At 39.8% G+C, this 20,897-nt stretch overlaps 1 non-coding gene across 1 annotated transcript; it reads right to left on the bottom strand.

Annotated features, from left to right (window-relative positions):
• Positions 1 to 17,444: 17,444 nt before the first annotated feature.
• On the bottom strand, positions 17,445 to 17,517 carry TRNAG-CCC (transfer RNA glycine (anticodon CCC)). The gene has a single exon. It is a non-coding gene; the product is annotated as a tRNA-Gly (tRNA).
• Between the last annotated feature and the right edge of the window lie 3,380 nt (positions 17,518 to 20,897).

The raw sequence follows: 20,897 nt of genomic DNA, 5'->3' as shown, positions 1-20,897 counted from the left end.
GTTTATGCTGTTACTCTCATTTGCCCCCTCTAGGAAATATTCCCTGATATCTCCAGTCTAGGTTACATGATCATCATCTGTGCTTCCACAGCACACATGCATTCCTTTATCATTGCACTATTGTGCATTATTTAAATGACACTGTCCCTCTCCTCAGTATCTTTTGAGCTCCTTGTAGGAAGGGAATGGCTCTGATCAATGATGATGTATGTTGCATTTGTCTCAGGGCTTGTGTATTCACCATTTCACACAAAGAAAGGTGAACCCATACACGACCCAAGTGTGGTTAGTATTTTGTTAATGGATTGATTGATTCCTTCAAACAAGGAATTGTATTTATTTGAAGTAAATGGTTCCTATATTTAAAGATCTGAGGTAGAGAATTGTTTGGGCATTGCTTGTGCTAAGTCGCTTCAACCGTGTCCAACTCTTTGGCTCTTTATGGGCTGTAGCCCGCCAAACTCCTCTGCCGAAGGGATTCCCCAGGCAAAAATACCAGAGTGGGTAGCAATGCCCTCCTCCAGGGGATCTTCCCTACCTAGGGATCAAACCCATATCTCTTACATCTCCTGCATTGGCAGGCGACTTCTTTACCACTAGCACCACCTGGGCATTGCTTAACTGGAATCAAATTAGAGAATCGTGGCTTTCAATATCCGCAGAAGCAATGTAAACTTAAACTTTTCAGAGAGAGAACCCATTGGATAGTATCCCAGTTTCCCTTCCTTCTCATGCTCTCCTACACATTTAGCTAACAAACAAACTAGCTCCTCCCTGACCTCAGCAGTCAGCCCTAAATATTGCCCTCTCCTAGGTCTTAGAGAAAGAAGTCTTTGCCTTGTTACTAGGGAAAAAAAAAAGGTCCTTACCCTCTTTCCACAAACTCCCAGAGCCCAGCTTTGCAAGGAGTCCCACTGACTGTGCCCTTTTTATGTCTTCATGGAAACAGAGCTTAGCATTTTTTCTTTAATTTTAATCAGTTTTGTAAAGATTAATACCAATTAATACAGCAACAAAGCTATGGTTCTCCGTATGTATAGTCAAAGCTGTGGTTTTTCCAGTAGTCATGTATGGATGTGAGAGTTGGACCGTAAAGAAGGCTGTGCTGAAAAATTGATGATTTCAAACTGTAGTGCCGGAGAAGACTTGTCACTTGGACAGTAAGGAGATCAAATCAGTCAGTCCTAAAGGGAATCAACCCTGCTTATTTATTGGAAGGACTGATGATGAAGCTCCAATATTTTGGACACCTGATACAAACAGTCAGTTCATTGGAAAAGACCCTGATGCTGGGAAACACAGAAGGCAGGAGGAGAAGGGGATGAGAGAGGATGAAATGGTTGGATGGCATCACCGACTCAATGGACACGAGTTTGAACAAACTCTGGGAGATAGTGAAAGACAGGGAAGCCTGGCATGCTGCAGTCCATGGGGTCGCAAAGAGTCGGACATGACTTAGTGACTGAGCAACAACAACACAGCAATGTTCTCTTACTTGTCATGCTGAATGTTGACTAGACAAAATAGGAGATGTCCCCAAGCAGTCATTTTTGGTTGGAAGGATTCTGTTCTAAGGCTTCTTCACTCCAGTGATGCAAGCTGTGCAATTATCTTCTTTAATGATATGTCTGGGGGTGAGCTGGGTCAGAGACTTTGATACTTGCCCACTTTCTAACAACAACATCCTCTCTAAAAATGCTGGCAAATATTTCCCTTCAAGTTAGCTTGGCATTATTATAGTTTTTCAAGCCAAAATATATTGGGGCTTTTTTAACTCTGATGCTTATGCTTCCAGGAATAATACTGAGAAGAGTGTTTTGAAAACCTGCTTTTTGGAGACTCTTGTCTCTTACATAATTGATGTGGCCAGTTTATAATATGAAAGGCTTCAGAAATCAAATAATACCAACAGATTTTGCTCTAGATTTACAGTTCTCTGTGTAAATCTTCTTTTATAAGAACTGATGAACAATAGATTGTTATGTAGAAGGCAGTACCAATGAGCGAGAATCACTTTGTTCTTATTTTTAGTAGAATCAGAAGAAAACTCTCCTGATCTTAGAGGAAACGGTTTCAGTTTTTCACCACTGAGTATGATGTTAGTTATGGGTTTGTAATAAATGGCCTTTATTATGTTGAGGTATATTCCCTCTGTGCCCACTTTCTGGAGTATCAGTTGATCATAAATTGATGCTGAACTTTATCAAAAGATTTTTCTGCCTCCATTGAGATGTTCAGATGATTTTTATTCTTCAATTTGTTAATATGGTGTATCACATTGATTGATTTGCATATATCCCTGCATCCCTGGGATAGATCCCACTTAATCCTGCTATATGATCCTTTTAACATAATGTTGAATTGAGTTTGTTAATATTTCATTGAGGATTTTTGCATGTACGGTCATCAGTTGTATTGGCCCATCATTTTCTTTTTATGTGATTTCTTTGTCTGGTTTTGGTACCAGGGTGATCTGTCCCCTAAAGCAAATGAAACTAAAGCAAAAATAAACAAATGGGACTTAATTAAACTTAAAAACTTTTGCAGAGCAAAGGAAACCATCAACAAAATGAAAAGACAACCTACTGAATGGTAGAAGATATTTGCAAATGATATTTCAAATAATAAGGAGTTAGTATTTCAATGTATATAAACAGCTCATACAGCGCAATATCAAAAACACAAATGACCTAATTAAAAAATGGACAGAAGACATAAATAGACATTTTTCCAAAAAGACATGCAGATGGCCAATAGGCACATGAAAAGATGCTCAACACCAGGGATAATCAAAGAAATGCAAATCAAAACTACAGTGAATATCACCTCACACCTGTCAGAATGGCTGTCATCAAAAAGAACACAAATATCAAATGTTGGAAAGGATGTGGAAAAAAGGGAACCCTCATACACTGTTGATGGGAATGTACATTAGTACAGCCACTGTGGAAAACAGTATGGAGGTCTCTCAAAAAACTAAAAATATAACCACCAAATGACCCAGCAATTCCACTTCTGGGTATATATCAAAAAAAAAAAAAAACCCCACTAATTTGAAAAGATAAATGTACCCCAATGTTCATAGCAATATTATTTACAATTGCCAAGGTATGGAAGAAACCTAAGTGTCTATTGGCAGATGAGTGGATAAAGGAGATGTGGTATATATGTACAATACAATACTAACTCAGTCATAAAAAATAAGGAAATTTTGCCATTTGCAGTAGCATGGATGGACTTGTAGGGCATTATGCTAAGTGAAATAAGTCAGAGAAAGACAAATAGTGTATGATATCACTTATTAATATATGCAGAATCTAAAAAATACAACAAACTAGTGAATAGAGCAAAAAATAAGCAAACTCAGAGATAGAGAGAACAAACCAGTGGGGAGAGGGATGTCGGATGGGCAATATAGTTCAGGGGGTAATTGGGTTACTACAGGATTATTTGAAATCTCATGCATGAAATTTTTAAAAATTCTAAAGCAGTAACAAGTGAAAAGAATCTATCTTTCAATAAAAAAGATGATTCAAGTCCATTAAAATGAAAATTAAATCTATTCATAAATTAAAAACAGAGAGAACTCTCTTCTGAAGGATTTATAAATCTATAAATTATATACCAAAATCAGCACTATTTTTGAGAATGCCAGTGAGTTGTTGATAAATGACTCTGTGTGTGTGTGTGTGTGTGTGTGTGTGTGTGTGTGTGTGTGTGTGTGTGTGTGTGCTAAGTTGCTTCAGTTGTGTCCAACTCTATGGGACCCTATGGACTGTAGCCCGCCAGGCTACTCTGTCAATGTGGATTCTCCAGGCAAGAATACTGGATTGCTACGCTCTCTTCCAGGGGTTCTTCCTGACACAAGGATCGAACCCACGTCTCTTGACTGGTACTCAGTAACTTCGTCATGACAGGACGTATTATTACAGGGGAGGAATCCACCTCCAGTATTTTGCCTTCAAAAGTTACATTTAAACTCCTCCATGAAATAACTTCAGTTGAAGGAAACAGATTGATCTAAGGGTTGGTTGTGTTTTGCAACTGACCATCATTACTTGACCCTTATAGAAATACAGAGAAAACTAACTCTTTATAAAGCATCAAAATCTTTAAGCATCTGCAGGCTAACAGTTGATTCTTACATGAATTGGCTGACAAGAAAGTTACTCAACCCACATGACTAAAATGGGTTACAAATTCACTGGAAATTAGGTGTGTGTGTGTGTGTGTGTGTGTGTGTGTGTGTGTGTGTGTGGCAACAAGGAATGGAAAGTAACTGCAGCAAATTCCTTTACTGACCTTCTCTTCTTAGACCCTCCAAACGTTATCTCACTGTGTCCTGCTTTCTGTGATTTTACTTGTATTGTTCTCTGCTCACGTCCCAATTCTAGGCCAAGCCCAATTCTCAACGTTGTCGGACAGCTGTGATCATTGTTAAGCCTATGTTGGGCAATGAGCACGTGTCAAAGTCTACGGTAGACACATTACAGACAAGAGAACATTTATTCTTCACCAAACATTGTAGGATTGGTGGAGAGTGATAGGAGATGATTTGAAGAAATAAACAAGAATCAGATCAGGTAGAAACTTGTTGGCCATAGCAGGAATTTAGATTTTATTCTGAATATTAAAGTATATCATTGGAGGATTTGGAGCCAAGGAATGATGCAGTCTGACTTACACCATATTGCAAATCCTCTGGTTGACCAACAGAATATTGACAGAAAAGGGTTAGGTGCAAAAGCATGGACATCAGTAAGGAGGTTATTGAAATGATCCAGACAAAAGAGACTGGTATCTTTGACCATAGAGATGATGATGGGAATGGTAAGAAGTGCCTAGATTCTGGGTATATTGTGAAGAAGAAAGGGTTGACATTTCTTGGCTCTTGGATTGGATGTAGGGTGGTACATGGTTTAAGATGGTTTAAGGTTTAAGATGACTCCAAGCCTTTTTTGCCTGAGCAACTGGGTAAACGATGGTGCCATTTATTGTGATGAGGAACACTGGGGGAAGATTTGAAGTAAGAATAAAAAAAAAATCAACGGTTTAATTTTAGGCACATAAAGTTTGAGATGCTTATCAAATATACCGAGGAGAGGTCAGTTAGGTAGTTGGATGTATGAATCTAGAGCTCAGGAAAATTTAACTGCTACACTTTCTCTCAGTGCTAGGTGCTAGAACATTATAGGAAGCTATTAACCTAGGGTGTTAGAAGGACCAGCAATCAACTTTTGTTATGAGGAACTAAATCAAGCTGCCACTGGCTGTGCTATATGTTCAATATCACTAAATAACAGAAATCTTTAGAATCTGCAGTAAGACCTGGTTCTGGAATACAATCTTGGGAACCCTGTAGGATCAACACAAAATTTCAATAAAAGGCGGTATGGAACCTAAAGAGTGTGGGAGAGGAACAAAGTTATATTCTATTCAAAATGAGCCTCCACCCCAAAATTTCAAAACACACACAAAAAATCTACACTAAGTAATACCACAATGGAAATAAACAATCAGAATATGAATGCATCCAGGAGGAAATGACTTAATGAAAAGCCATGTCAATGATTTTTTTTAAGTGTGTTGATGATGCTCGAAGAGCTATACAATTTTAATCAAAAATAGCAGAAAATTGTGAAACAAAAAGAAATTAAATAAATGAAAATGAGACCCAGTGGATATGAAAGAACCAATTAGAAATTGTGGAAAGAAAAATAAAGACATTTAATTAATAGGAGCCTATTGTATATCACAGGGAACTCTACCCAGTACTCTGTAATGATCTATGTGGAAAAAAAATCTAAAAAAGAGGGGATATATGTATATGTATAATGGGTTCACTTTGCTGTACATCTGAAATTAGCACACGTTGTAAATCAACTATACTTTAATAAAAATCAATTTTAAAACTTAAGAAAATGAAGAGAGCATAAATGGGATTGAACACAGAGAAAATAGCAAAGTGAAAGACTGTACTGAGGAATTATAAACGTAATGTGAAAAGAGAGGATATTTTAAAAATATAACAGTGAAGAGAGATTGAAAGACTTCAACAAATATCCTGCAGGATTTGGTGAGATGGTGAAGAGGATTTCTGAAAAATAATCTATTTGCTGGTACAATAACACAAAAATTCCAGTACTGAAGAAACATCTGAGTCCTCAGTTCTGGAGTATGCTTCAGGTATTAAGCAGTATAAATGAAAAATAAATACATAGCTAGACACATCAAAGTAACTCTGTAGAACATAAAGGATTAACACTTTTAAAACTACCAGAAAAAAAATTGATTACTTTTGAAGTAACGGCAGTTAGACTCATGGTTAAAAAAAAAAAAAAAAAAAAGGCATTACCTTCAAAGTGCTAAAGAAAAGTAATTCTCACAGGTAAGGGTAGAATAAAATAATTTTTAGGTATGCAAAGACTCGCCAAGTTTAGAAACAAGAATCATCTCCCTAAAGAAACTCTTAAAAGATATACTTATTAGGAAGAAAGGGAAAATTTAAGGTACAGGAAAATGGTTAAAACAGAAATAAGTAACATGTATTGATAAATTTGGACTTCCTGGGTGGCTCAGTGGTAAAAAATCTGCGTGCCACTACAGGAGACATGGGTTCAATTCCTGGGTCAAGAAGATCCCCTGGAGTGGCAACCCACTCTAGTATTTTTTTTTTCTTTTTTTTATTTTTATTTTTTATTTTTCAGTGGGTTTTGTCATACATTGATATGAATCAGCCATAGAGTTACACGTATTCCCCATCCCGGTCCCCCATCCCACCTCCCTCTCCACCTGATTCCTCTGGGTCTTCCCAGCCCACCAGGCCCTAGCACTTGACTCATGCATCCCACCTGGGCTGGTGGTCTGTTTCACCACAGATAATATACATGCTGTTCTTTTGAAACATCCCACCCTCACCTTCTCCCACAGAGTTCAAAAGTCTGTTCTGTACTTCTGCGTCTCTTCCTCTGCCTTGCATATAGGGCCATCGTTACCATCTTTCTAAATTCCATATATATGTGTTAGTATACTGTAATGTTCTTTATCTTTCTGGCTTACTTCACGCTGTATAATGGGCTTCAGTTTCATCCATCTCATTAGAACTGATTCAAATGAATTCTTTTTAACGGCTGAGTAATATTCCATGGTGTATACGTACCACAGCTTCCTTATCCATTCATCTGCTGATGGGCATCTAGGTTGCTTCCATGTCCTGGCTGTTATAAACAGTGCTGCGATGAACATTGGGGTGCACATGTCTCTTTCAGATCTGGATTCCTCAGTGTGTATGCCCAGAAGTGGGATTGCTGGGTCATATGGCAGTTCTATTTCCAGTTTTTTAAGAAATCTCCACACTGTTTTCCATAGCGGCTGTACTAGTTTGCATTCCCACCAACAGTGTAAGAGGGTTCCCTTTTCTCCACACCCTCTCCAGCATTTATTGCTTGTAGACTTTTGGATAGCAGCCATCCTGACTGGCGTGTAATGGTACCTCATTGTGGTTTTGATTTGCATTTCTCTGATAATGCCACTCCAGTATTTTTGCCTGGAGAATTCCATGGACAGAGGACCCTGGTGGGCTACACTTCATGGGGTTGCAAAAAGTTACAGCTTAGCAACTAAAACAACATTGATATATTTAATTAATTGGATGTAAAAACTGCTTTTGATGGCTAAGAAAATGTAAAATTAAACATGCTGTAGACAAAATCTGTAATGTTGGGATGTTCAATTTGTAGTTGTGCTAAAACCTGTGTCATACTGAGTAGGAGATTTAGAATTCTAAGTAATTGTAGACTGTGTCAGAAAAAGGTACAGCTTTGTATGTTTTAAAAAATTAAGGGTAACTGGTTTTAAAAAGCTAAAAGTAGTGTGTATAGCAAAGAAAAATAGAAAATTTTGTAACTCCAACTGAAAGTGGGAAAGGAGAAAACTGAAAATATTATAAAGTAATTAGCCTCCAACTAATAAAAATAAATGAAATAAATAAATAAATAAATAAAAAGAAAGAAAATGGTGCTAAACAGAAATCACAAAAAAGATGACAAAAATATTTCTAAAAATGTCAATATTCACCATGCGAACAGATTCATTTTATCTAAGTGGAAGAAGAGATTGTCAGATTACTTATCAAAAATAGTCAAGCTAATAAGCTATTTGCAAGATACATACCTAAAACCAAATCAACAGAATGTTGAAATTAGGTCAATAAAACAAAAATATGCCATGTTAATTCTAACCAAAAAAAGTCTAGTGAAGCAAAACAATATCAAATAAAATAGAATCTGAGAGAAAACATGTTAATAAATATAAAGAGTAATGTTGCATTAAAACACAGCAATTAGATATAATAATCATGGATTTGTATGCCCCTAACAACTCACCTAGAGCCAGACATCCTGGACTGTGAAGTCAAGTGGGCCTCAGAAAGCATCACTATGAAAAAGCTAGTGGATGTGATGGAATTAAAATCCTGAAAGATGATGCTGTGAAAGTGCTGCACTCAATATGCCAGCAAATTTGGGAAACTCAGCAGTGGCCACAGGACTGGAAAAGGTCACTTTTCATGCCAATTCCTAAAAAAGGCAATCCCAAAGAATGCTCAAACTACTGCACAGTTGCTCTCATCTCACATGCTAGTAAAGTAATGCTCAAAATTCTCCAAGCCAGGCTTCAGCAATACGTGAACTGTGAACTTCCAGATGTTCAAGCTGGTTTTAGAAAAGGCAGAGGAACCAGAGATCAAATTGCCAACATCTGCTGGATCATCGAAAAAGCAAGAGAGTTCCAGAAAAACATCTATTTCTTCTTTTTTGACTATGCCAAAGCCTTCGACTGTGTGGATCACAATAAACTATGGAAAATTCTGAAAGAGATGGGAATACCAGACCACCTGACCTGCCTCTTGAGAAACCTATATGAAGGTCAGGAAGCACCAGTTAGAACTGGACTGGACGTGGAACAACAGACTGGTTCCAAGTAGGAAAAGGAGTACGTCAAGGCTGTATATTGTCCCCTTGCTTATTTAACTTATATGCAGAAGACATCATGAGAAACGCTGGGCTGGAAGAAGCACAAGCTGGAATCAAGACTGTTGAGAGAAATATCAATAACCTCGGAAAGGCAGATGACATCACCCTTATGGCAGAGAGTGAAGAGGAACTGAAAAGCCTCTTGATGAAAGTGAAAGAGGAGAGTGAAAAAGTTGGCTTAAAGCTTAACATTCAGAAAACTAAGATCATGGCATCTGGTCCCATCACTTCATGGGAAATAGATGGGGAGACAGTGGAAATAGTGTCAGACTTTATTTTTTTGGGCTCCAAAATCACTGCAGATGGTGACTGCAGCCATGAAATTAAAAGACACTTACTCCTTGGAAGGAAGGTTATGACCAACCTAGTAACCCCTTGGAAGGAAGGTTATGACCAACCTAGATAGCATATTAAAAAGCAGAGACATTACTTTGCCAACCAAGGTCTGTCTAGTCAAGGCTATGGTTTTTCCAGTGGTCATGTATGGATGTGAGAGTTGGACTGTGAAGAAAGCTGAGCACTGAAAAATTGATGCTTTTGAACTGTGGTGTTGGAGAAGACTCTTGAGAGTCCCTTGGACTGCAAGGGGATCCAATCAGTCCATCCTAAAGGAGATCAGTCCTGGGTGTTCATTGGAAGGACTGATGTTGAAGCTGAAACTCCAATACTTCGGCCACCTGATGCGAAGTGTTGACTCATTGGAAAAGACCCTGATGCTGGGAGGGATTGGGGGCAGGAGGAGAAGGGGATGACAGAGGATGAGATGGCTGAATGGCATCACCGACTCGACGGGCATGAGTTTGAGTAAACTCCAGGAGTTGGTGAAGGACAGGGAGGCCTGGCATGCTTCGATTCATGGGGTCGCAGAGTCGGACACGACTGAGTGACTGAACTGAACTGAACAACATAACCTTGAAATGGGTAAAGTAAGACTGCTAGATATATAGGGAGAATTTAGTGAATCCATAATTATAGTGAGAGATTTTAGCATACCTCTCTTCAAAACAGGAACAATGAATTGGTATAAATTTCCAGAAGAGACTCCAAAATCATTCAGCATGTTAAGAATCAGGAAAATTCTGAACTTACATGGGAAAAGATAATCAACAGATGCCAAATGCAAGATAATGTAGTTGGTGAAATTATCTGATGATGGTTTTAAAGCAGCTTTAAAATGCTCTGATAAGTAAGGGCAGATGTTTTTGAAATAAATGGGAAGACAAAAAGCTCTCAGGAAAGAAAAGAGAAAATGTAAAGGAGAAGCAAATGGGAGGTTAATTAATTAGTTTTACAAATGGAAATATTGAGCTTAAGAATACAATTACCAAAATTTAAAAACTCACTGCCTGGACTGAAGAGAATGGAGATGATGGAGTAGTCAGTGTTCTTGAAGAAAAATCAATAGGAATAATACTCTGAGCAACAGAGGGGGAAAAAGATTTTAAGAAAAATGAACGTGGCTTCAGTGATTTGTGGACCAATGGCAAAAAGTTTAATATTTATGTAATCTGAGTCCCAAGAGGTGAGGAATATGTGAGGCAGGAAGCATATTTGAAGAAATAATGACTGAAAACTTTCCAAATTTGATGAAAGACTTAAACCAAGAGATTATAAAAATTCAGAGGACCTCTAGCACTATTCATGAAATTAAAAAATGATAAATTAGACTTCATCAAAGTTAAAAATGTTGGCTATGAGAAAGACACTACAGCCTGGGAGAAAATATTTGCAAGTCACATATCCAACAAAGAACTTGGAGCCAGTATATGTAAAGAATTCTTCAGTTCAGTTTAGTCGCTCAGTTGTGTCCGACTCTTTGCGACCCCCATGGACTGCAGCATGCCAGGCCTCCCTGTCCATCACCAACTCCCGAAATTTACAGAAACTCATGTCCATTGAGTCCGTGATGCCATCCAACCATCTCATCCTCTGTCATCCCCTTCTCCTGCCCCCAATCCCTCCCAGCATCAGGGTCTTTTCAAATGAGTCAGCTCTTTGCATCAGGTAGTCAAAGTACTGGAGTTTCAGCTTCAACATCAGTCCTTCCAATGAATATTCAGGACTGATTTTCTTTAGGATGGACTGGTTTGATCTCCTTGCAGTCCAAGGGACTCTCAAGGGTCTTCCCCAACACCACAGTTCAAGAGCATCAATTCTTCAGCGCTCAGTTTTCTTTATAGTCCAACTCTCACATCCATACATGACTACTGGGAAAACCATAGCATTGACTAGATGGACCTTTGTTGGCAAAGTAACATCTCTGCTTTTTAATATGCTGTCTAGGTTTGTCATAACTGTTCTCTTTAAGAGTTAAAGAATTCTTAAAAACCAAATAATAAGGAAACAAGCCAATTTTATAAAACAGGCAAAAGATTTGAAAAGAAACTTTATGAAAGAACATATGCATGCTTATTCCCTCAGTCGTGTCCGACTGTCTGTGACCCCATGGACTGCAGCTTGCCAAGCTCCTCTGTTCATGCGGGTTCTCTAGGCAGGAATACTGGAGTTGGTTGCCATGCCATGATGGCAAATAAGCTTATTAGCCATTACAGAAATGTAAGTTAAAACCACAATGGGACACCATGACACATACATTAAAATGGGTAAAATTTTAAAAGATTGGTCATCTCAAGTGGTGAGAGGATAGAGGAATATTGGCACTCTCATATAATGTTAGCAGTACAATCACTTTGGAAAAAAAGGTTTACATTTTTTTTCTTTTTTCATTTCTTCATTTATTAACTTTATTTTTATTTAGAGGATAACCGTTTTACATTGTTGTGTTGGTTTCTTTTGTACATCAAGGTGAATCAGCTATAAGTGATTCCCCTCCCTCCTGATACCTCCCACCCACCCCCCAATCCCACCCCTCTAGGTCATCACAGAGCACTGAGTTGAGCTCCCTATGTTACACAGCAGCTTCCCACTAGCTATCTATTTTACACATGGAATGTATATATGTCAATGCTACTCTCTCAATTTGTCCCACCCTCTCCTTCCTCCATTGTGTCCAAAAGTCCATTCTCTATGTCTGTGTCTCTATTTCCACCCTACAAGTAGGTTCATCAGTACCATATTTCTAGATTCCATATATATGTGTTAATATGCAATGTTTGTTTTTCTCTTTCTGACATACTTCACTCTGTATAACAAGCTCTAGCTTCATTCACCTCACTACAACTGACCCTTCATTCTTTTTTATGACTGAGTAATATTCCATTGTATATATGTACCACAGCATCTTTATCCATTCATCTATCAATGCACATCTAGATTGCTTTCATGTCCTGGCCTTTGTAAATAGTGGTTTGTTGTTCAGTTGCTAAGTCGTGTCTTGTGACCCCATGGACTGTAGCATGCCAGGATTCCCTGTCCTTCATTATCTTCCATAGTTTGCTCAAACTCATGTCCATTACATCAGTGATGCTATTCAACCATCTCATCCTCTGTTGCCTGCTTCTCCTCCTGCCCTCAATCTTTCCCAGCATCAGGGTCTTTTCCAATGAGTTGGCTCTTCACATCAGGTGGCTAGTGTATTGGAGCTTCAGCTTCAGCAGCAGTCCTTTGCAGTCTCTTAAAAAGTTAAACACTCACCTACATGTGTTCTAACAATTTCATGCCTAGGGATTTATCTAGGAGAAAAGAAAGCATGTGTCCATACAAAGACTTGTACATGGATGTTGCTAGCATGTTTATTTGTAATAGTGAAGGGAAGCAACTGCCTGTGTTTTAACAAGTGAGTGGGCCAGTAGTTTATGGGGAAAAAATTGTGGAATACTACTCAGCAATAAAAAGGAATGAGCTTCTGATAAACGTTACATGAATGACTCTCAAAATAACTAGACTCAATGAAAGAAGGTAGACACAGAGGAGTACATGACCTGGGATTCCACTTATATAAAACTGTAGAAAATGTTAAGTAACTTATAAGTGACAGAATATAGTTTAGTGGTTGCTTGGAAATGGCAAGAAGGAGGAAGGAGGGATTACCAAGGGGCATAAGGAAGCATGAGGAGATTATGAATGGATATGTTCACTATCTGGATTCGAATTTATGGTGCACTAGATATATATGTATGTTGAAATTATCAAATTGTATACTTTAAATATGGGTGGCTTGTTGTGAGTCAATTCTACCTCCTTGGTGGCTCAGAGGTTAAAGTGTCTGCCTGCAATGTGGGAGACCTGGGTTCGATCCCTGGGTTTGGAAGATCCCCTGGAGAAGGAAATGGCAACCCACTCCAGTATTCTTGCCTGGAGAATCTCATGGACGGAGGAGCCTGGTGGGCTACATTAGTCCATGGGGTCGCAAAGAGTTGGACACGACTGAGCGACTTCACTAAAGCTGTTCAAAGCAAAAATAGAAACAAAAGGCCCAAAGACTAGGACCAAATTATAAAGGATTTTGGACTATAAAATGTCTTCCTCCCATGGCACTGTTAGTATATTTGACCCCTGGAGGGCCATAATATTTTAAAATTTTTTATTTGTTTATTTATTTAGGCCACAGGAGGTCTTTGAAGCTGTGCAAGGGCTTTCTCTAGTTGCAGTGAATGGGGACTACTCTTCACTGCAGTGCATGGGCTTCTCACTGTGGTGGCTTCTCTTGTTGCAGAGCATGGGGCTCTAGGCACGCAGGGTTAGTAGTTGTGGCTTAGTTACCCCTCAGCATGTGGAATCTTCCCAGACCAGGGACTGAACCACATGCTCTGCATTGGCAGGCAGATTCTTAACCACTGAATGACCAGGAAAGTGTGAGGCATAATTTTTTAAAACAGTTGTATTAAGATATTATCTACATGCCGTACAATTCAACCATTTAATGTACAATTAACCATTTAATGTGCATAATTCAATGACTTTTAATGTATTCACTGAGTTGTATTTTTATTAATAGAAATATGCATGAATTAAAATGAGTAATTATAATCTGAAAGAAAATGCAGTGTAATTTTCTTTGGTACAACATTTTGTGTACAATTACCACAGTAAAAATTTATAAGGAAATTTTAAGAAGACCAAAGCATGTGCAAAAGGTACAATTTATGCAAACAACAATTATACAACTGTGTAATACCAGTTATTTTGTTATTTTGATATTTATGTAGTATTAAAACGATGAAGAATTAAATGATACATTTCATGTTTAAAGGTATTGCTCAAATTCAGTGAAAATATTTATTTTCATGTGTAGTAAAGGTTTTACTATGCCCCAAATTCTACTCTTCAAATTGCCTACTTGGTTTCAGACATTAATGCAAGCAAGTAATGATGTAGAATCAGAGCTAAAGTAACTGAAGTTGTTCCTTGTCTTTATAATCACTGTGCTATAATTTTTAAATAGAATCTATTTTTTTACATATTAGCTTAATTTATGATAAAGAGACATCGTCACACAATAGATATTTACAGTAGAATCTATTTTTTAAGCATGGAGTATGTTTATTGTATATTGCCACAAGGACTGCAATCCATACGTGTGCTCAAAGCAAACTCAAACAATTCTAAATTGTCAAGGACTTACTTTAGAAAAGAACAGCCTGAGTCTGGGGCCAACTATTTTAAAAGAATCTATCTAAATTAACTTCCCTGTAGAATAAAATAATTAAAACATGAATACTAAAAGTTGGCCAATTTGGATGTTACCTATATATTATCTGTATATTACAGGGCTTCCCTTGTGGTTCAGCTGGTAAAGAATCCACCTGCAACGTGGGAAACCTGGGTTTGATCCCTGGGTTGGGAAGATCCCTTAAAGAAGGGAAAGGCTACCCACTTCAGTATTCTGGCCTGGAGAATTCCATGGACTGTATAGCCATGGGGTTGCAAAGAGTTGGACACGACTGAGCAACTTTCACTCACTCACTATATATTACAACTTAATGTTAACCACAGTAGTCTTTTAGAACTTAGACCAAAGAAGAAAATTTTGAGGGGAAAATTTAGAAATGCTTAGTTATGGCGCTAATAAAAACAAGACTGACTTTTACTGGGTTTTATTGTTCTTATATCAAAATTCTCTGTTGATACTGTATTCGTTTATTGCTACAGGTGGGCAGAGTACCCCCACCACCCAACCCTGGGTAGGTTACTGCTACACTGCAAGCTTCTTATTAAAAAAAAAAAAAAAAAAAAAAACTTTTAAATTTTGTATTGGGGTAGAGCCCATAAACAATGCTGTGATGGTTTCAGGTGGACAGCAAAGAGACTCAGCCATACGTATACATGTATCCATTCTCCTCCAAACTCCCCTTCCATCCAGGCTACCTCATGACATTGAGCAGAGTTCCCTGTGCTATACGGTAGGAACTTGTTGGTTATTCATTTTAAATATAGCAGTGTGTACTTGTCCATCCCAAACTCCCTAACTAACCCTTCCCCCCATTCTTCCCCCCTGGTAACCATAAGGTTATTACAGACTATTGAGCAGAGTTTCCTGTGTTGTAGAGTAGGACCTTACGAGTTATCCATTTTGAATACAGCAGTGTGTATACTCCACTGCAAGCTTCTTAACAAGTGGCCTAATTGCTATTGAGTTTGTGGCCTCCAAACACCATTATTCTAGTGTTAATTGCTGTTGGTGACTTTCTGTAGGGTGAGCCTTTTGGCCCTTCTGGGGGCCTGTAGTTGCTTACAGCATTGGGTGGGGTACAGTATACATCACAGTGACATAGGTGAGCTGGAGGTGTTGGTTTTGTCACCTGCCTTTTGGTCAGGATTGGGGGAGGGGAGCGTTATTATCACCCACCACACATTAAACCCTCCTCCCATCTAGAATCTGGCAAACTCAGCTCTGAAATTGCTCTCCCCCTCCACCCCAAACACACATGGAACCACCAAAGCCCTTTTTCTTCTTATCCTTGGGACAAAGTGTTGGGGAAGCTGATCTTCATTTCTTAGTCCTCAGCCAGTCCTTATCTTCCAATGTCTGGCTATCCTGCCAGTCTGGCCCCCAGTCCTCCAGGACCTCACCTCCCTCCCTCCTCACATGCCTACCTCTTCCCTTCCTTTCTTTCCTCCCGCCCACAGACACACACACACACACACACATCTCCTTTTGCCACCTTGCTGATTTTATTGTATTCAGCATCCATATACCACGACAGTCTCAGAATTATCCCTATGGCTTTGACCATTTCTTCATAGCTGCTTCCATAGACACAGCTCGTTCTAGTGCTCTGGCCCAGGCTCTGCATTTACTGTTGGCACAGGAAGTTACTTTGAATGGGTGGATTTTCCATTGCTTCTTATAACTACTCAGCCTGTGATTATATGATTTGATTTTAAGTTTGTGGTAACAGATGAATGTTGTAGGCCTTATCCTTCTGTTAGATACTCTTGGATAAGAGGGGAATGATTGAGATTTTTTTCTTGATTTATTTTGAAGGGTCCTTCTTATGCTCATGTTTTTCTGCACCTGGAAAGGCAACAGGCTGAATCAGCAGGACTTTGGTTTGGGAAAGGAGGATGGGAATATTATAGGAAAGGGGGCTTCGTGGGTAGAGATGTGACTTGAGGCAGGCATTTGTGCCTGGCAAGGGTAGGATAGGAGTCTTGGGGAGATCTATGGGGAGGAGAGGCACATGGGTAGGGTCATCTGACCTTGATCTTTGATTGACGAGAAGTCCATCGTTCCTTCTTTTTGATTCTTGAGGCTAGCTGTTCTCTGTTTGTGTTTTCTGCATTTATGTGAGCCTCCTCTGGTGTGCAGATCTCATTAGCCATAGTTAAGCCTCTAGTGGTGTCTATCCCAGGGCTCCTGACCTCTCTCTATATATACCCTCCCCTAGGCAAAGGGGAGCCACACCCTTCAGCTTTGTTTGCTCATCAAGGGGCTCTCCTAGCTAATAATAGCCTTGAGGTGGCTTGTACCTCACAAAGCCCCAGTCCTGACACCTCTGTGCAGGAGGGGAGGACAAGATGCTGTGGTTGGAAAAAAAGGGATATTTCCTCAGTACCCTCTAAAGATCCATGCCAACGTGACTTGCTACCCCTCCTCATTTCCCCATCTTCATTTATGGTGGGTCTCATGGCAAGGATAGAGTGTTTTCTCAAAGACATTTCTGCACAGTCACCCCCATTCAGTGGTTCATTCTGTTCTCTGCCATCATTTACTATAAGCTATCATTGTGGATGTCTTACCTAAAATCCCTCCAACATAATGTGACCTTATTTAATTCTCCAGGGATGTGCAAATGATTCCACTTCCCTCCAGCAAAGTTCTCTCTTGTGCCTCTGTTTGTATGGCCCATGAAGGAAGAAAGTTTTTGTTGTTTGCTTTTACATCTATATTTATTTATGAATACTCATTTGGCTGCACTGCATTTGGTGCACTGTCTTAGTTGCGGCATGTGGAATATTCAATCTTCCTTGCAGCATGCAAGATCTTTAGTTGCAACATGTGGGATCTTGTTCCCTGACCAGGGATCAAACCCAGGCCCCCTGCATTGGGAGTGCAGAGTCTTAGCCACTGGACCACCAGGGAAGTCCCTCTATATCTTTAAATGATTGAGACAAAAGTTGAAGAATATTTCATGACATGAAAATTATATGAAATTATATGAAATATATTTTAGTGTCCATAAAAGTTGTATTAGAATATAGATACACTCACTCATTTAAGTATTTTCTGGTTGCTTTAACCTACCACAGATTTGAGTAGCTGTGATAAAGACTGTAGAGCCAGACATGATTGCGGAGGAGTAGGTGGACATGGAGTACATCTCTCTCCATGGATACATCAGGAATACACCTTCAGACACAGAAGTGCATGCAGAACACCAGCTGAGAGCAGACAGGATTACCTGACCAGTGGAGAAGAATATATAGAACCACGCAAAATTCGGTAGGACAAAGGAACTAGGGGGAGAAACAGGAGGAAAATTAGTAGGACTGGACCTACCCTCAGCAGGTGGCAGAACTGAAGCAGGGGTCTGATCCCCACAGTGGGACAATTGTCTGAGTCAGAAGAGAAACATTTAAAGCTGAGAGTGAAACAGCTGATCTGTGGCAGCCTAAATGGAATGAGAATCAGACAGTCCTTGCGGCAGCCATAGATATGCTGGGCAGGAACGTGGATCTCCTGGAAGGTGCAGCAGCTGAGAGCTGGAGTTTAGGGATTGTGGAGCAATCCCAGTGCGTCAGCTGCTGTTGACTGCAGAGGGACGGATTGAAGGGATGTGAGGTAAGAGACTGTGGTAGGAAATGCCTGTGGAGGAAAGCCAGGCAGCCATGGAAGCAAGGCAATACTGCTGAGTCACGTGTAGGGGGCGGAGCCATCACCATAGCCTCTCTCTCTCCACAGGCCAGCATCAGAAGCTGAACAATAGAGGCTGGCCCATCAAATGCCTGACGCACTGAACTATAGAGTAGGACCCCACCCAGGGTGCCCTTGTAAGTGCCTGATGTGCCGACCTACAGAGTAAGACCCCAGTCAGGAGCGTCCCTCTATGTGCCTGACTCGCAGAACAATAGGGAAGGACCCCAGGCAAGGGATCCTTCTTAAGTGCCTGAATGGGGGAGCTACTGGAGAAAGACTGGCCAAAGAGGCTTTCTGATCACCAGCTACAAGAGTCTTGAAAAAAGACTCTGATAGGGCCATAACTCCTGCTGCACAGGCAGTTTCTATCCCTGAACACTTGGCGCCACCAGGGTCCCTGCAAGCCAAGCAGCTGCACCACCTTCACGCTCAATTCTCACTGGGCAGAGCTGCCACAGGCCAAAAAAAAAAAAGGTCTTGTGTTCATGCACGCAGAGCCACTTCGGTCCTGTCGGACTCTTTGTGACCCTGTAGATTGTGGCCTGCCGGGCTTCTCTGTCAGACAAGGGGTTCTCCAGGCAAGAATACTTGAGTGTATTGGCCTATACTGGTTGCCATACCCTTCTAGAGCACTATATTTCCTGCTTCCCTAGCCACTAACCCCCCCCCCCCCTCAGTACTTGGTGCTGCCAGAACCCCTGTGCTCCAAGCAGCTGCACCACTTCCACACCTGAACCTCACAGGGGCAAACCCAAGTCCTCCAGGGCAGCCTCAGGAACTAAACCCCAGTGGATGACCCACTTGTAGAGGTGGACATAAAACCACAATTGAAACCCAGCGGCAGTGTGGCTAAGAAAGAAGACCCAAAACTAGCTGTACAAGCCACAGATTAAATCCACATGATCAACTAAGCAGACTCTGTGTCTATGGAATATATAAAAGGCCATTGAGAGCTCCCACAAAAGAAAACACACTAACTCTGATAGCTGTGGACACTGGAGGCAAGAACACACAGGAATAGGACCAGATTAGAATCTGAGCAGCCCCCACAGCAGGTCCAGAGATCAGTACAGTGTTGGAGGGCATCCTAGGGAGGTGAGGTGGACTGTGATTCCCAGCACAGGAAAGGACTCTGACAGCAGTGACATAAGAAAAACTTTTATTATTCTTATTTTTTGACTTGTTCTGTAGATTCTTTTGGATTCCCCCCTTCCCCCTGCTCCCCGTTGTAGTTTTTGATTTTATTGGTATTAAGAAATCCAATTAAGCTTTTGAGCTTTTTTTTTTTCTTTTTCCTCAGTCACATTTTTTATTGTTGTCATAAACCTCTGCTTCTACATTGGGTTTTTGCAGTTCTGTGGAGTTTTCCTCTTTTTTTAATTTTAATTTTTTAAACCTATTATTATTTTTTCTACATTTACTCCTTTGTTTGCTTTTCCTACTATTCTTTTCCCCTTACAGTTAATCTTTAACATATATAAATCTTCTTTATCTACCTCTATTTAGCTTTGCATATCTCTTCTTTCCTTCTTTTCTTTCTCTCCTTTCCTCTCAACATATTTGTTAGTTTTTTCTTCAAAATATTTTTTAGTTATTTTATTTATTTTAATTGGAAGCTAATTACTTTACAGTATTGTAGTGGTTTTCACCATACATTGACATGAATCAGTCATGGGTGTACATGTGTCCCACATCCTGAACCCTCCTCCTATCTCCTTCCCCATCCCATCCCTCAGTATCATCCCAGTGCACCAGCCCTGAGCACCCTATCTCATGCATCGAACCTGGACTGGCGATCTATTTCACATATGGAAAGCAAAAGTAGGAAGTCAAGAAACACCTGGAGTAATAGGCAAATTTGGCGTTGGAGTACGGAATGAAGCAGGGCAAAGGCTAATAGAGTTTTGCCAGGAGAACACATTGGTCATAGCAAACACCATCTTCCAACAACACAAGAGAAGATGCTACACATGGACATCACCAGATGGTCAACACTGAAATCAGATTGATTATATTCTTTGCAGCCAAAGACGGAGAAATTCTATACAGTCAGCAAAAACAAGATCAGGAGCTGACTGTGGCTCAGATCATGAACTCCTTATTGCCAAATTCAGACTTAAATTGAAGAAAGTAGGGAAAACCACAAGACCATTCAGGTATGACCTAAGTCATATCCCTTATGAATATACAGTGAAAGTGAGAAATAGATTTAAGGGACTAGACCTGATAGACAGAGTGCCAGAAGAAATATGGACAGAGATTTATGACATTGTACAGGAGAAAGGGAGCAACACCATCCCCAATAAAATAAATACAAAAAAGCAAAATGACTATCTGAGGAGGCCTTACAAATAGCTGTGAAAAGAAGAGAAGGAAAAAGCAAAGGAGAAAAGGAAAGATATTCCCATTTGAATGCAGAGTTCCAAAGAATAGCAAGGAGAGATAAGAAAGCCTTCTTAAGTGATCAATGCAAATACTTAGAGGAAAACAACAGAATGGGAAAGACTAGAGATGTCTTCAAGAAAATTAGAGATGCCAAGGGAATATTTCATGCAAAGATGGGCACAATAAAGGGCAAAAATAGTATGGACCTAACAGAAGCAGAA

Source organism: Muntiacus reevesi, chromosome X (genome assembly GCF_963930625.1).
Source record: "Muntiacus reevesi chromosome X, mMunRee1.1, whole genome shotgun sequence".
Classification (NCBI taxonomy): domain Eukaryota; kingdom Metazoa; phylum Chordata; class Mammalia; order Artiodactyla; family Cervidae; genus Muntiacus; species Muntiacus reevesi.
This window is presented reverse-complemented; position numbering and strand designations above follow the sequence as displayed.